The sequence below is a fragment of the Oryctolagus cuniculus genome, chromosome 13 (genome assembly GCF_051225735.1).
Source record: "Oryctolagus cuniculus isolate XC-2025 breed Fujian yellow rabbit chromosome 13, ASM5122573v1, whole genome shotgun sequence".
In the NCBI taxonomy this organism is placed as follows: Eukaryota; Metazoa; Chordata; class Mammalia; order Lagomorpha; family Leporidae; genus Oryctolagus; species Oryctolagus cuniculus.
In genome coordinates, this window is record NC_142879.1 from 12,877,307 (window position 1) to 12,894,039 (window position 16,733).

Here is a 16,733-nt window from a genome sequence, read left to right on the forward strand (position 1 = left end):
AAGAACAGGTCTTCAAAGAAGGAGGTAGCTTTCTCTGAAGGGAAGAGAGAACTTCCACTTTGACTATGACCTTGTCTAAATAAGATAAGAGTCGGAGAACTCAAAAGGCTTCCGTAGCCTTGGAAACTCATGACTGGAGCATAGGGAGATTACTGATGCCATAGACAGGAGTGTCAATTGGTAAAGTCAACAACAGGAGTCACTGTGCACTTACTCCTCATGTAGGATCTCTGTCCTTACTGTGCTGCACATTGAGATTTCATGCTATAAGGAGTACTCTAACAGTATATTTCACTTTGTGTTTCTATGTGGGTGCAAACTGTTGAATTCTTTACTTAATGTATACTAAACTGATCTTCTGTATATATAGAAAATTGAAAATGAATTGTGATATGAATGGAAGGGGAGAGAGAGCGGGAAAGGGGAGGGTTGCGGGTGGGAGGGAAGTCATGGGGGGGTGGGGGAAGCCAATGTACTCCATAAGCTGTACTTTGGAAATCTATATTCATTAAATAAAAGTTAAAAAAAAACATACATATAAATAAAGGAAAGCTCTTTCACCCTAGTCTTCATGAAATAATCTTGATATTCTAATGGGAATGATTATGACCTTCACTTATAGTAGCATTAAGTTAATAATACTTTTTTTACTTTTGTTTAATGATAAACTAGGTAAATTATTTAAGCTTTTTAAACCCCTTGTTCTTCAACTGAAAAGTAAAATCATAACACTGTCTGCTTTATTGGCTGCTATAAGAATTAAAGGAGCTAATGCTCCATGAAATGTCTGGCATATAGTGTGCAAAAATTCAATAATAATTTTGTTATTTATTTCCAGATCAGCAGGAGAGAAACAGAAGCATAAAAATGAATTAAATGCAAGGATCAGACACTTACATATTTACAATAACATTACAAAAGGCTTTGTTTTCTGTTTGACAAAAAATAAATGCTACCATTAAAATAGGATCAGAGATTATAGGGGGAAAGTGTTGATGAGAAAACAAAGTGTCTATTCCTCTTCCCCCTGGATTTGCTAACAGGATTACCTCTGTCAGAAAATCACCCATGTATTAATGAGTAGCTGTGATCTCTTCTAGTCCTTTCTCAATCCTGAAATCCTGACTGCTAAGGGCGTGGAAACATGGGTGATCATGAAAAGCTCCAAACAGAAGAGTTAGGCAACCTGTAAGGTAAACCCATAATATTTACCTGTTTGGAAGAGTCATGCTGAGATTAGGTGACCTTGGAGAGATCCTGACATCATTTACAGAAACTGACAAGTAATTCTTTGTAAAGTACTAAGGGAGGGTAGAGGAGGGAGATTAACCAATATTTCTGGGCGAAAGTGTCAACATAGGGCTGGTGACTTGTTTTAAAGGATTATTTATCCCAGAGATTACTTAATAAATGAGTTTCGTTTGTAATTTTATAAAATGCAGTATATCTGTATGCACTACATGTATGCATTTATATAGTTCACTCACTACAATCTATAAAATGAATAAGCATATCATTCTATTGTAATATTTTAAAACTTAAATGCTAAAATAGTAATGTTAAAAAATCCATAGTATTTTCTGCTTAAATTTTACTTTACACATGTACTTGTACTCACTATTTACACTTATACAGTTATATTCTCTTATTTGATTTATGTATTTCATATTTTATGGAGATAAAATGCACTTATTTTCAAAGTTTTAAGCTTCTTAATAAAGAAGCAGAAAATTTCTGACATGCATGTATTTTTTGGATAATGATTGTCAATACTTATGATAGGGTGCTCAAATTGGACTTTCAATTCTAACCCCCAAAGGAATTTGCCTTACTAAAGTTTAGCTTTATATTAATGTCCACTTGTGTTAATTTATGTCTATTTTCAAAAACACTGACACATCACAGAATCCTTTACTACTATATAGTATATTTTTCTGGCTTTTTTTTCTAAAATTAAAGTAAATGTGCATTTAAATTATGCAGAATAGAGAACAAAATGCCAACTAGTCAAACATCTCCTTATACCCACTTAGAATTTGATCATTACCACTATATACCAGAAAAATATAGAAACGCCCTTAAGAATTTCACAACTTTTAAAATTCCACAGTTAATGTAGATAAGAAATTGCATATACATCTAGAACCATATGAAACAAACAGAGCTCTTGAGAAGTAAAACGCTTGCTTGCTTTTCAACCTATAGTCGTTTTTTTCCAGTATGATCTATGAATATCCAATGATAAAGGTACTAAGTAATAGCACATACACTAAGGAAAATGAGAAAATTTTCAGGTGGAGGGAGTAAGAAATATTCCAGTTTTGGACATGTTGTATTTGTCCTGTAAGATACAACCCTTTTGATTTCATATCTCATTAATATATACCTAGAGTAACTCTTATACATTCCAGGATATGATAGATATGGTCTAATGCTACATCAATTTTAACAGAGTGTTGTGTTCTTTCTTACATTAAATACTTCAGTGGAATCCACACCAGCCACTGTTGGTCCTATAGAATATAGTCTTTTTAATAAAATTATATGAAATAGAATGTGCTACATTTACTACTAGTGATTTACATAAACTAAAAGCATCGCTGAACAGTCTGTACATTTTTCATTGACTCATCAGCCTGTGAGTCATTACTCTTACAAAGTAAGCAAATAGTACAGGATTTTGTTGTTTTTTCATGGTAGGAAAGAATGGAGCTTTTCATCTTGTAGTGTTTTGTTTGGGTTTCTTTGGATATATGGTACTCCAAGCATGGATTCATATCCATTCACAAACATCTATTAAGAAAAATGTATCATGTTTCAGTGTAAAATGTATTTCCTACTGTGATTTGAAAAGGAAGTAGACAAATCAAGAAACAAGATAATGGGATAAGGGAGCTGATTAAATTGATTAAACCAGACCAAGAGACAAAACCGCTACAGTCAAAGGCAATTACATGATATGGTTGATAACCAATTAAAATCATGATCATGTTCTTCTTGAAACTTCTATTCCAGGAGATTCCAATGTGGAACAATTCAACCCTTATTGGAAAAGATATGGATTTTGTCCTGTTACCAACAGGTAAACTAATCTCATTATTCTCATATTTTAAAACTAAGTAACATAATAAGACAGGCACTAAAGGCAATGTCAGATATGATCACTTTATATTCCTGTTACTCAATGAATACTGAGGAGATCCAAGATGGCTGAAAGTGAGACACCAGACTGACTTCAGCCACAATAGGATTCAAAAGAATAAAAGGGAAGGACCATGTTTCCAGGGGACTGCCTGTCAGAAATTTTCAGTGGAAAAGTGACAGAGCAGAACAAAATCTCCATAGAACAGTGAGGAAAGACGGTGGAGGCACTGTTTAGGCCAGCTGCATGGCACACCTGCTGCCAGCTGGGAGCTGCAATCCTCCCAGGTCAAGGTAGGAAGAAGGTGCTGTATGCCATGCCAGTAACAGCTTTAGCTGAGGCTGCAACCAGGGGAGTTGAGTGGTATCTGAGTGACTTCTTGGCTTTGGGAAGAGAAACCACATTGCCTCTCTCACCTCTGCAAATTGTGAAAATCAGTTGATTGTAAAAGCCATGCAGGAGATCTCTGTTCCACTACTACCAGAAGCCATCACATTCAGCATTAGGGCAACTTTTGGAGCAGAAAACTTACCACCTGCAGCCTGCAACTGTGGGAGTTCTAGGCATAAACCCCAGAACTGTAATCACTCACTCTATGTGATGCAGAGAGTTCCTCTCAGCTTTTTGGGACTAGCACCAGTAACAGCCCATAAAAAATCTGGACCCAACCTGAGGAAGTTCCTTCCAAACCTCCTTGCACACGGCATGGGAAGCCCTGGGAACAAACCCAGCAACACCCTCGCATGCCTAGTGAAAACTGGGGGCAGTTTCATCTGTGCATTGCAGAACTGGGACAGTTGATGCTGGTATTATAATCTTTAGAGAGATTCCTACTAACTCAAAGTATGTGGAGTGCTTTATCTAAATCACTTTGCTTCAGACAGGTGGCTACCACTATCTACAACACCTGGTTCTGACTCTGGGAGATCCGGGTAATAAACCTGCAGTACCCTGCAACACCAAGACTTTAAAAATCAGTACTAATTTCCAAAAACATGCTGTAATGTACTCAGTGGACCTAGGGAAGGACCAGCCTGCACCCCACTTCTCCGGATACATACTTTCCAGTGTAAATCTCCTGTACACTGTGTAGTCACCCTGTAGGACTGCATCAGGGTTCGGGTCACATCCCTTTTTGTGTTATATGCCTCAGCACCAGTTGCACTCTCCTGGAGAGACCTGAGAAGGTCTCATCCACATCACATAGTCCTACGACCATAGCTATGGATGTCACAAGCCCCAGAATCACTCAGGCTTGTCAACGGGACCAAAGGATGCCCCTGTTTACTCCATCAGCAATAGGAACAAGGAACTGGCAGTCACAATCCCCAGTGTGACTGAAGATACACACTAGGAGGTTCACATTCCCCTCGAAATCGTACTTCCACCTCTAGTAGACTAGACCACGCTGTCACTTAAACACAGCTGACACTGATTAAAGCAAAATAAATCAGTTAGAGGCTTCTAGACTCACCTAGAACCAAAGCTAAGGAACAAGCAAACTCTCTTCTCCAACAAACCCTACTAAATAAAGAGTCAGGGATGATTATACCAGATATACAGATGCCAACATGGGCACACAGGATATATGAAGAAAAGCAGCATGAAACCACCAAAAGAACACAACAGTTCTCTAGAATTGGAACCTGATCTGAAGGAAACCTATTAAGTATCATAAATAGAATTCACAATAATGAGTGTAAAGAAACGCAACGTGATGCAAAAGAATACAGACAGCTTAAAGAAATGAGGAAATCAATGAGTGACAGGAATGAAAAATTTACTAAGGAGTTACAGATCACTAAGAAGAATCAAATAGAAATTATATTTCCAATTATATTTCCAATCAGTGAAATAAAAAGCACAACTGAGAGGTTTACAGCAGAATAAATCAAATGGAGGAAAATAATTATGATCTAGAAGATAAGACTTCTGAAATAATCCAATGAGACAAAAATAAAGAGAAAGGAATTTAAAAGAATGAAAAAGTCAATGCAAAATAAGAGATACCATTAAGTGATCGAATTTCATATTATTATTTTTTTAACTTTTATTTAGTAAATATAAATTTCCAAAGTACAGTTTGAGGATTACAATGGCTTTTACCCCCCCTAACTTCCCTCCCACCCGCAACCCTCCCATCTCCCGCTCCCTCTCCCATTCCATTCACATCAAGATTCATTTTCAATTCTCTTTATATACAGAAGTTCAATTTAGTATATATTAAGTAAAGATTTCATCTGTTTGCCCCCACACAGAACACAAAGTGAAAAATACTGTTTGAGCACTAGTCATAGCATTAACTCACATTGAACTACACATTAAGGACAGAGATCGTACATGAGGAGTAAGTGCACAGTGACTCCTGTTGTTGACTTAACAAATTGACACACTTGTTTAAGACGTCAGCAATCAACCCAGGCTCTAGTCATGAGTTGCCAAGGCCATGGAAGCCTCCTGAGCTCGCTGACTTTGATCTTATTTCGACAGGGTCATAGTCAAAGTGGAAGTTCTCTCCTCCCTTCAGAGAAAGCTACCTCCTTCTTTGATGGCCCATTCTTTTCACTGGGATCTCACTCGAAGAGATCTTTCATTTAGTTCTTTTCTTCTTCTTCTTTTTTTTTTTTTTTAAAGACAGAGTGTTTTGGCTTTCCATGCCTAAAATACTCTCATGGGCTCTTCAGCCATATCAGAATGCCTTAAGGGCTGATTCTGAGACCAGAGTGCTGTTTAGGACATCTGCCATTCTATGAGTCTGCTTTGTATCCCACTTCCCATGTTTGATAGTTCTCTCCTTTTTTTATTCTATCAGTTAGTATTAGCAGACACTAGTCTTGTTTATGTGATCCCTTTCACTCTTAGACCTATCATTATGATCTACCGTGACCTGAAATTGATCACTTGGACTAGTGAGATGGCACTGATACATGCCACCTTGATGGAATATATTGGAATCCCCTGGCACATTTCTAACTCAAAATTTTGGGGCAAGTCAGGTTGAGCATGTTCCAAATTATACATCTCCTCCGTCTCTTATTCCCACTCTTATATTTAACAGAGTTCACTTTGCAGTTAACTTTAAACACCTAAGAATAATTGTGTGCTAATTACAGAGTTCAACCAATAGTATTAAGTAGAACAAAAAAAAAATACTAAAAGGGATAAAGTATTAAATTGTGAATGAAGGTGAAATACGAATTTCATAATATTATTATAAGGAAAAGAGAAGGGAAAAGGCATGGAGAATCTTTTAAATTAAATAATAGTTTGAAATTTCCCAAGTATTTAAAGCTATAGAAATTCAGATATAGAAAGCTGAAAAGGACCTCAAGCACACTCAGCCAAAAAAGATCTTCTCCAAGCTATACTATAGTCAAATTGTCAAAATTTAAGGAAAAGGCAACAATTCTAAATAAAGTAAAAGAAAAGTGTCAAGATACATATACAGGAAAACCAATTAGAATGACAGCAGACTTCTCAGCAGAAGCCCTGTAAGCAAGAAGAGAGTGGAATGACACATTCAAAAACTTAAAAGAAAAATCAACCAAAACATTATATCTAGCAAAGCTATACTTTAGAAGCTTAGGAGAAATAATATATACCCTGGATAAGCAAAAACGGAAAGAACTGACCACCAAACCAGCCCTACAAGAAATTCTGAAGGGTGCATTGGCAGTAAACATTATGAAAACCTGTGACACTATCAAATTCACTAACAGAACAGGTATAATTAGTAACCAATCAACAAAAGGACAGGTCCAGTAATTGTCAGTACTAATACTGAATGTAAATGGATTAAATTCCTCAGCCAAAATATTTAGGTAAGCTGACTGGATAAAATAGCAAGACCCCTCTATATGATATCTTTAAGAAACTCACTTCACAAATAAAGATAGACACATATTGAAAGTGAAGGACTACAGAATGATATGCCAGGAAATGTAAATGAAAAATGACCAGACACAGATATATTCACATCAGATAAAGCAGATTTCAATTAAAAAAAACTGTAAACAGAGACAAAGAAGGACATTATATTTTGATAGGATATAATGATCATAAATATATATATCCAATAAAATATTACTCAGATATATACAGCAAATATTAATAGACCTAAGGGGAGAGATAGACTCCAAGCAATAATAGTGGCTGACTTTAATTCCACACTCTCATCATCGGATAGAAAATCAACAAAGATACATTAGAGTTGTACCACAGAATTGGGCAAATGGACTTAACAGATACCAACAGATAATTTCATCCAAGATCTATAGAATATGATATTGTTCTCATTAGCACATGGAAAATTCTCTAGGCTATACCATATTTTTATTTTTTTTAAATTATATAAGGTGAACAAATTTCATGTATTTCATATACAGAGATTTAGGAGCATAGTGATACTTCCCAGAAAGTCCTCCCTCCTACCCATATTCCCACACTCCCTCCTTGTTCGTTCTTATTCTTTAATTTTTACATTTAAATACTTTCAGTTTATTTTATAATCATATATTATGCCACAAATAAAGTCTCAGTTTTAAAAGACTGAAATCACACCATATATCTTCTCAGACCACAAAGAAACAAAACTAGAAATCAACAAGAACAAGAAAACATTCACAAACACATGGAAATAAAAAACATGCTACTGAATGGCCAATGGAGACATTAGAAAAGAAATCAACAACTTCCTTGAAATAAAGGAAAATGGGGATTGGCACTGTGGCATAGCAGGTAAGGCCACCGCCTGTAGTGCCAGCATCGCATATGGGTGCCTGTTCAACTCCCAGCTGCTCCACTTCTGATCCAGTTCTCTGCTGTGGCCAATGGAAGCAGTAAAGGATGGTCCAAGTCCTTGGACCCTGCACCCACATGGGAGACCCAGAACAAACTCCTGGCTCCTGGCTTTGGATTGGCACAGCTCTAGTTGTTGGGACCAATTGGGGAGTGACTCAGCAGATGGAAGGCCTATCTCTCTCTCTGCCTCTCCTTCTCTCTCTGTGTAACTCTGACTTTCAAATAAATAAATAAATCTTTAAAAAAAAGAAATAAAGGAAAATGAAAATATAACATGTCCCACAACCTGTAGGATATAGCAAAAGCAGTATTAAGAGGGAAATTTATTGCATTAAGTGTTTACATTAAAAAAAGAAATGTCTCGGCCGGTGCCGCGGCTCACTAGGCTAATCCTCCACCTTGCGGCGCCGGCACACCGGGTTCTAGTCCCGGTCAGGGTGCCGGATTCTGTCCTGGTTGCCCCTCTTCCAGGCCAGCTCTCTGCTCTGGCCAGGGAGTACAGTGGAGGATGGCCCGAGTACTTGGGCCCTGCACCCCATGGGAGACCAGGAAAAGCACCTGGCTCCTGCCATCAGATCAGCGGGGCACGCCAGCCGCGGCGGCCATTGGAGGGTGAACCAATGGCAAAGGAAGACCTGTCTCTCTGTCTCTCTCTCTCTCTCTCTCTCTCATTGTCCACTCTGCCAGTCCAAAAAAAAAAAAAAAAAAAAGATATCTCAAATAAATGATTAAATGATGCATCTCTAGAGAAAAAAAAACAACTAAACCTCAAAATCAGGAGGTAAGAAACAGTAAGATCAGAACAGAAATTAAAGAAATTGAAACAAAAAAATTAAAACATTTTTAAAAAGCTGGTTTTTTGAAATGATAAAACAGACAAAGTTTTGCCCACATTAACAAATTAAAGAAAAAACCTCAAATAAGTAAAATTAGACATGAAAAAGGAGACATTATAACTGACATCAGTGAAATATAAAAAATAAGATACTACTATGTACAAACAAACAAAAACCTAGAAGAAATGGATGAATTCCTGGAAACATAGTTTACAAAGATTAAATCAAGAAGATACAGAAAATCTAAAGTGGCCCATGACAAGAAATGAGATTGAAGGATTGAAGCAATAATTAAGACTTCTACAGGGAACAGCGTTGTGGCGTAGCAGGTAAAGCTGCCCACCTGTGATGCTGGCATTCCAAATGGGCACCAGTTTATGTTCCAACTACTCCAATTCCCATCCATCTCCTGTTAATGGCCTGAGAAAGGCAGCAGAAGATAGCTCAAGTTTTGGACTAGACCCTTGCCAACCACATTAGAGACCCGGATGAGGCTCCAGGCCCAGCCCTGGCCATTGCAGACATCTGGGGAGTGAATTGGGGGATGGAAGAACTGTGTGTGTGTGTGAGTGTGTGTGTATATCTCTTCCTGTCTTTATAACACTGACTTTCAAGTAAACAAAAAATTTTTTAAAAGAAAGTCCTTACTGTGGGGAGCAACCCGGACTGGACTGAGTTACTGGAATTAAGACTTATTCTATGCATCTGCTCTCCCACAATATGGCGCTGGGAGAGGAGAAAACAGCTTCTACGCAGCTGCCTCCAGTTCAACCAATAAACTGTAGGACCTACTCCTGATTGGAGGAGAGCAGCGTGCTCAGCGTGTGGGCAGCCGAGTTGGGATTGGCGGAAGAGGACTATAAGGGAGGAGAGAGACAGCATGCACCAGGAACATCTAAGGGGAACACCTGTGCAGCCCCCGAGAGAGCCGGCCAGCGGTGTGCTGCTCCCCCGCGGAAGTGGGGAATGTGGCAGGGGGAACCACCCTTCCACGGAGGTGGAAGGGACGGTAGCCAACCCGGGAAGAACCAGCAGCAAACCCGGGGAGGGCCGAGCAGACGAAAGAACAGCGCAGGGTCCTGTGTCGTTCCTCCACGAAGATGGGGAGCGACACTTACCAAGGAAAAGTCAATAACCTGACAACTTTACTATTGAATTCTACAAAATATTTAAAGAACAAACTCCAGTACTTTTCAAACAATAGTAAAATATTGAACAGGACAGAACTCTATCAAACTCTTCCTATGAGGCCAGCAACACTCTGATACCAAAACTGAACAGACACACAGGAAAAAAAAACTGCAGACCTATATCCTTGATGAACATAGAAAAATTCTCAACAAAATACTAGCAAACTGATTCCAAAACCAATCACAAAGACCTTACATCACAATCAAGTGGGACTTATACCAGAGATGCAAGAGTGGTTCAGCATCGATAAATAAGGCAGTGTCATAAATCACATCAACAGAACAGAGAACAAAAGCCATATGGTCATCTCGATAGATGCAGAGGAAGATTTGATAAGATTCAATATTCTGAAAGAAAGGAGGAAGGAGCAGGGAGGGTGGGAGAAAGGAAGGGAAGTATGGCTATGTTGTTAGAATTTTATCTATGAGATACATGACATCTGTTCTCTTTATATTAATTTAAAAAATAACAAAAATATTTAATAGCAGGACAACAAAAGGGAAAAAACATTCAACATTCCTTCATGATAAAAACCATCCACAAACTAGGAATAGAAGGAACATACCTCTATATTATAAAGGCTACAAATGGCAAACCAACAACTAATATCATTGTGAGCAGGGAAAAGCTGAAAGCATTGCCCCTAAGGTCTAGAACAAGACAAAGATAATCACTTTTTTTTTTTTTTTTTTTTGACAGGCAGAGTTAGACAGTGAGAGAGAGAGAGAGAGACAGAGAGAAAGGTCTTCCTTCCGTTGGCTCACTCCCCAAATGGCCGCTATGGCCGACACACTGCAGCCTGCACGCTGTGCCGTTCTGAAGCCAGGAGCCAGGTGCTTCCTCCTGGTCTCCCATGCAGGTGCATGGCCCAAGCACTTGGGCCATCCTCCACTGCACTCCCAGGCCACAGCAGAGAGCTGGACTGGAAGAGGTGCAACCAGGACAGAATCCGGCACCCCAAATGGGACTAGAACCCGGGGTGCCTGCGCCGCAGGCAGAGGATTAGCCAAGTGAGCCGGGGCACCGGCCAAGAGATTCACTTTCACTACTTCTACTCAATATAGTACATGAAGTATTAGCAAGAACAATAAAGCAGAAAGAAATATAGGACATCAAAATTGGAAATTAGGAAGTCAAAATCTGTTTGTGGAAGACATATTATTGTAAAAGGAAAAAACCTAAACACTCCCATCAAAAAGTTATTTAGGAATCAATTTAACCAAAGCATTTAAAGATCTCTATAATGAAAATTATAAAGCATAGATAAAAGAAACCAGTAAGGACACAAACACACACACACACACAAAAGAACCTGAAAGATATTCCTTGGTCATGGATTGGAAGAATCAACATCATTAAAATGTCTATACTACTTAAAGGATTCTACAGATTCAATGCAACTCCTATCTGACATTCTTTACAGAATTAGAAAAAACAATCCTAAAATTCATATGAAATCACAAAATAATAGCCAGAAATAGCCAAAGTGATCCTGAGTACAAAAGGAAAAAAAAAAATCAAGCTGGAGTTATCCCATTATCTGACTACAAAGCTATTGCAATTAAAATAGCATTGTACTGGCATAAAAAGTAAAACACAGAACAATGGAAAAGAACAGAGAGCCCAGAAATTAATCCATGTACATACAGCCAACTGATTTTTGACAAAATCACACAAGCAATACATTGGAGAAAAGATAATCTCTTAAATTAATGGTGCTGGCAAACTGGAGATTATATATATATATATATACACATATATGAATGAAATTAGAGCAATACCTCTCACCATATACAAACATCAATTCAAAATGGATCAAGAATCTAAATTTAAGACTGGAGGCTATGAAGTTGCTGTTAGAAAATGTAGAAGAAACACTTTAAGACACTATTGTAGAGTAATGACTTCTTCAGAAGGGAAGGAGGTTGGGGGTGGGAGGAGCCACAGCAATGCAAAAGTTGCTCTTTGTAAATTCACATTTATTAAATAAAAAATAAAAATAAAAAAATAAATAAAAGAAACTCCACAAGATCAAAACAAACAATCCACTTAAGAGATGGGCCAAGGACCTCAATAGACATTTTTCAAAAGAGGAAATCCAAATGGCCAACAGACACATGAAAAAATGTTCAAGATCACTAGCAATCAGGGAAATGCAAATCAAAACCACAATGAGGTTCCACCTCACCCCAGTTAGAATGGCTCACATTCAGAAATCTACCAACAATAGATGCTGGAGAGGATGTGGGCAAAAAGGGACACTAACCCACTGTTGGTGGGAATGCAAACTGGTTAAGCCACTATGGAAGTCAGTTTGGAGATTCCTCAGAAACCTGAATATAACCCTACCATTCAACCCAGCCATCCCACTCCTTGGAATTTACCCAAAGGAAATTAAATTGACAAACAAACAAGCTGTCTGCACATTAATGTTTATTGCAGCTCAATTCACAATAGCTAAGACCTGGAACCAACCCAAATGCCCATCAACCGTAGACTGGATAAAGAAATTATGGGACATGTACTCTATAGAATACTATACAGCAGTCAAAAACAATGAAACCCAGTCATTTGCAACAAGATGGAGGAATTTGGAAAACATCATGCTGAGTGAATTAAGCCAGTCCCAAAGGGACAAATATCATATGTTCTCCCTGATTGGCGACAACTAACTGAGCACCAAAGGGGAAACTTGTTGAAGTGAAATGGACACTGTGAGAAACAGGTTTCTGTGTGGGAGCAAACTGTTGAAATCTTTACTTAATGTATGCTAAACAGATCTTCTGTATATAAAGAGAATCGAAAATGAATCTTGATATGAATGGAAGGGGAGAGGGAGTGGATAAGGGGAGGGTTGCGGGTTGGAGGGACGTTATGGGGGGGAAGCCATTGTAATCAATATTCTGTACTTTGGAAATTTATATTCATTAAATAAAAGTTAAAAAAAAAAAACAAAAGATTAATAACCAGAATATACCAGCAACTCAAAAAATTCAACAACAACAACAAAAACAACCAATCCAATTCTGAAATGGCAAAGGATCTCAAAGACAGTTCTCAAAAGAAACACAAATGGTTAACAATTATATGAAAAAAAAATCCTCAACATCACTAACCATCAGGGAAATGCAAATCAAAACCACAAGGAGATGTCATCTTGCCTCTGTCATAATGGCTATTATCTAAAATACAGAAAGTACAAATGCTGGTAAGGTGGTGGAAAAACAGAAATTCTACACTGCTGGTAGGAATTAAATTTGTTCAGTCACTGTGGAAAACAGTATGATAGTTTCTTAAAAATTTAGAAATGGACTTGCCATATAGTTCAGCATTCCCACTACTGGGTATTTACCTAAGACATGAACATGTTGCATCAAAGAGATACCTCCACCATGTTTATAGCAGCACAGTTCACAATAGCCAAATTATGGAATCAACAAGGTACTCATCATGAGATGAATGGATAAAGAAAACATGTTATATTTTTATATACATGCATACATACAATGGATTATTTTCAGCTATAAAGCAAGACATTCCACCATATTCATTAAAATGAATGCAATTGGAGAACATCAGATAGAGTAAAATAAAGCTGAACACAGAAAGATTAACACCTCATATACTCCCATATATGCGAGAACTAAAATTAAAACAGAAAAAAATCAAAAGAGAGAAATGCCTGTGTATATCAGTATTGCTGTAAATATAATTTTGTCAAACCTTGTTTTATATTTGTCAAACCAATGGTCAATAATGCTATGATATTATATTCTAATGATCTATGATTTTAAAATTTACTGTGTATGAATGAAATCTTTTCATTTAATTATTTTTTGAGGCCTTGTCTATATTCCCACTGAACTAGCTTTTTTACCTTATACTTTTGACTATAATGTAAATCAAAAATAAAATATCTCGCCGGTGCCGCCGTAGCTCTGTGGGCTAATCCTCTGCCTGCGGCGCCAGCACACCGGGTTCTAGTCCTGGGTGGGACGCCGGATTCTGTCCCGGTTGCTCCTCTTCCTGTCCAGCTCTCTGCTGTGGCCCAGGAGTGCAGTGGAGGATGGCCCAAGTGCTTGGGCCCAGCACCCGCATGGGAGACCAGGAGAGGCACCTGGCTCTTGGCTTCGGATCAGCGCGGTGTGCCAGCCATAGCGTGCCAGCCGCAGTGGCCATTGGGGGGTGAACCAACGGAAAAGGAAGACCTTTCTCTCTCTCTCTCTCTCTCTCTCTCTCACTGTCCACTCTGCCTGTCCAAAAAATAAATAAATAAATAAATAATCTCAAAAACTAAAAAAGAGAGAGACTGAGGGTGGGGGATGGAGTCAGGGAAATATCATTATATTCTGAGAATTGTATCTATCAACTACACTGAATCTGTTCTCTTCTTCTTAATATCACATTAATATGAGAATGGTTGAGAATTGTGTTGTCGTGATTATCATGTGTTTTGCCGTGACCCTGAGAAACGAATGTATTGATAACTTCCTTTAAAAAAAAATAAATCCACTACATCTAGCTCCCTGGAATACTTTTAGGATTTTCCTCTCCTGAAGCTGCAACATTAAGTACTTTTAATATTATTTTTTTCTCTGTTGCAGACTGTATGCATTTAACAAAGTTTTGTATTATCCACTCATCTATTTATTGATAGCAATTACGTATCAACACAACACTTAGTACTAGGGAAAATGATGATATGTAAAAAGCACCCACAGTGCTATGGTATCCTATCACACTGGAATTCAACTTAATCAAGTAGGTCAATCTTAAGTGAAAAAAGTGATGATCAACATAAACAGGAAACGTCAGATTTTATTCTGAAGAAAAAGTGTTCTATTGAGGCCAGTGCCATGCACAGTAGTTTAATCCTCCACCTGTGGTGCCGGCATCCCATATGGGTACCAGTTCTAGTCCCGGCTGCTCCTCTTCCATTCCAGCTCTCTGCTGTGGCCTGGAAAAGCAGCAGAAGATGGCCCAAGTGCGTGGGCCCCTGCATCCGCATTGGAGACCTGGAAGAAGCACCTGGATCTTGGCTTCAGATCGGCACAGCTCTGGCTGTTGGCAGCCACTTGGGGAGAGAACCAACGGAAGGAAGACCTTTGTCTCTTCCTCTCACTGTCTGTAACTCTACTGCTCAAATAAATAAATAAAATCTTTAAAAAAAAAGTGTTCTATGGAGGAGGGACGTTAGTATGATTAAAAAATTAAAAATAAATGACTATATAAAAATAACAAGACTCCTGAGCAGAGAAACAAAATCAAGGATGTGAAATGAAAATGAAGATAGAAGGCTAATGGTGTCAGCAATACAGAACAAATTCAGGATTTTTATATAAATCCAAAGATACACGGAATTTTTTAACAAGCATGCAATATGTAGTGACATAGTCATATTTGTACTTCACCCAAGATGCTGGCTCCCATGAGATGAATGGTTTGGAATAGAGCAAGTAAAATATAGGTAATACATGCTGTTCTTGAGAAAGACATCAAAGATGCAGGATGTTTGAGAGGTAAAATTTATCGTGTTTCTTGACTGTGTATTGTGTAAAAGAGAAGTGTTAAGAATGACTCTAAGATAACTGGGCCCATTAATAGTAAGTATTATTACTGTGATGTGTACAATTTGGAAAATAAATATAATTTTTTGCAACATTTTAGTTGAGGAATTTAAAGGAAATATCACACAGTTAAATATAAAGATTGTAAATAAACAATAGTTACATATCTAAGACAATATATGTTTCAATTATCTGGTTCTTTTGGGGTCATATTTTAATCTCCAATGTAAAATAGAATAGTTGAGGCTTCTCCCTGAATCCACTCAACCCCAGCAATCTTACTGTCAAACATTCTCCAATGACAGCAAATTTTAGATCAAATTCTGGCACACAACACATTTTTTAACCCCTTTTCTAGAAATCCTCTGATACATGAAAATGGGTATGAATGGTCTCTAGAGCTAAGGAACTACTCTCTAAATGGCTGCGCAACTCTACTCATCATGTTCTTATCCAGTAATGCAAAGGCAAGCATAACCAGTTTTTTTCTTGCCTACCACATGCCTTAAAGATATCTCTAGTTTTATTTGAGTTAATTTGTCAACATTCTGGCACAGGATTTTGATGCATAGAACTAGCAACAGGCTGGTAATGGTTCCTGATTAGAATTCACATGCTTATGAGCTATCCTTTGATTTTAATTTACATAGACACAGAGACACCACATTTTTCATGCTGGTAAAAGTACAGTTAGAAACATTTTAAGTTAGATATATTATGTATTCCTTGGGGGAAAATGTAAAAGGAAATAATAAAATTGTGAAAAGGCCTGCATAGAAATACCACCATTTAATGACGCTTTATAGATGAGAATAAGTTTGCAGAAGGCACAAAGAAAGTATGTGTGTGTGTGTATGTGTGTGTGTATACACACACCTATGGAAGTGTGTATGTATTGGTCTGTTTGAAGTCACCACATGTCCACATGCATGCTCCTGACCCCATACATAAGTAAATGTTTTCTATGTAAATTGTTCTGACTTGAACATTGAGAAAGACTTCCACTGGCTTTCTAAATTCTACTGCAGTACAAAGATTCTTTCTAAATATATCTTTGCTCTCTTTTCACCAAGAAGAAAGTCAATAGTTCCAAGGGGCATATTTTCCTTCTCTTTTTTTTTTTAAACATTAACCAAGGAGATGTCTGGAGCAGAGGTTAAGATGCCACTGGAGACACATGCATCCCATATTGAAGTG

The 16,733-nt window shown here is 37.8% G+C and overlaps 1 protein-coding gene and 1 long non-coding RNA gene across 7 annotated transcripts in view; one reads left to right on the top strand and one right to left on the bottom strand.

The window, feature by feature from the left end:
- Positions 1–16,733, bottom strand: part of KCNT2 (potassium sodium-activated channel subfamily T member 2) — a 409,716-nt gene that overhangs the window by 217,041 nt on the left and 175,942 nt on the right. The gene's annotated exons all lie outside the window — the stretch shown is intronic.
- On the top strand, positions 1,027–15,100 carry LOC127483417 (uncharacterized). Its single transcript, XR_007909595.3, has 3 exons — positions 1,027–1,193; positions 3,016–3,082; positions 14,913–15,100. It is a non-coding gene; the product is annotated as an uncharacterized LOC127483417 (long non-coding RNA).